Here is a 1,394-nt window from a genome sequence, read left to right as displayed (position 1 = left end):
ATGGTACCTCTCAGCATAAAACTTTGCTTTTGTCTACTTACAATGGCCATGTCGTCTCTCGTGCCCTCCAGTTGGGCTCGATTATAATTCTCAAAGAAGTCAGCTGCCCTTTTTTGCAAAACTATGTGTATTTTCACTCTTCACCATATTTTTGATGTTTTTATGTTCCTTCCCTGTCTTCGCCAATGTCACTCCGACTAACGCTGCATTGATTTTCTCTTTCTTTCCTTCTTTTCAGGAGTCTGAACATTATGTAACTTTGATTGGGGACCCAGACCTTCTTCAAATTGTACAAATGTAGACATACCAATTGGCCTCTTCAACGTCACACACCCCGGCCTCGTCTATTGTTGCTTCAACACAGGATTTTGTGTCATCATCAACTTAGTTGTCCTCCGCTCTGCCTACTACCATTCAATTCACGGCACTAAGCCCCTATTGTAAACAATAGTCAATCCAGGGTAGGGTGCTTGGAAAAACATTTGTTCGCTCCTACAACAATGGTCGAGGAACCAGGAAGGTCTTTGGATTTGACCTCGTTGATTCTGCGAATGATCTCTGCCTTTAGTGCTTTGGGAGATTCCTTGCATGACCTTGTCCAAATTGGGAAGCTTTACATGGTTTCAAATGGCACTATGAAACCAACAAACACAAATTACAACCAACTAGATAGCAAATGGGTAGTCTCCCTCTCTGCAACTTCCACTGTTGAACCTTCCTTAGATGATGTTACGACAATTCATTTCCGCCATTTCCGTTTTAAATCTATAAATGAAATCAAATCTGCAAACCTTGACTCAATTGTCGACATCATTGGCATTGTCAGGTCCACTTCTCCAACTTCCACCATTCGTCAAAGAGATGGCTCTGAAACACCTAGGAAAACTCTCAGCTTGGAAGACATGTCTGGCTATAGTATCGACATCACCCTATGGGGGGAGCATTGCCACACCTTGGGCAAGCAACTCGTTGAACTCGCCTCTTCTGGTGCTTCGACCGTGCTTGCAATCAAAGGGGGTCGCATAGCCGAATTTAATGGAAGAACTATTGGGACTATCTCGACCACCAGCCTCATGCTAGATCCTGCCATTCCAGAGACTGAACAACTCCAATCATGGTTTCATCAAAGAGACCGCTTGGCCTCTTCACCATTGTTAAGTAGAAAATTATAAAACTTCCAAGCGAGGCTACCCACAACGTACAATTGTCGACCTCATAGAATCACATCCCACCGGAAAACCAACATGGTTCTCTGTTCGTGGAACCATCACCTCTATTGACATGCAAGATTTCTACTTCCTTGCATGCCCTCTCTCATCTGATGGCATGCAATGCATGAAAAAAGTTGTCAACCACTCAAATGGAATGTGGAACTGCACAAAATGTGGTGGGGC

The 1,394-nt window shown here is 43.8% G+C and overlaps 1 pseudogene; it reads left to right on the top strand.

The window, feature by feature from the left end:
• The first annotated feature begins 500 nt into the window (after nucleotides 1-500).
• Nucleotides 501-1,172, top strand: LOC149196691 (replication protein A 70 kDa DNA-binding subunit A pseudogene; annotated as a pseudogene).
• Nucleotides 1,173-1,394: the final 222 nt, after the last annotated feature.

The sequence above is a fragment of the Pinus tabuliformis genome, chromosome 2_2, assembly GCF_031772625.1.
Source record: "Pinus tabuliformis cultivar Carrire ecotype Pingquan chromosome 2_2, CPIR1, whole genome shotgun sequence".
Taxonomy (NCBI): Eukaryota; Viridiplantae; Streptophyta; class Pinopsida; order Pinales; family Pinaceae; genus Pinus; species Pinus tabuliformis.
The sequence above is the reverse complement of the archived record's forward strand: the minus strand, read 5'-3'. Positions and strand labels throughout refer to the sequence as shown.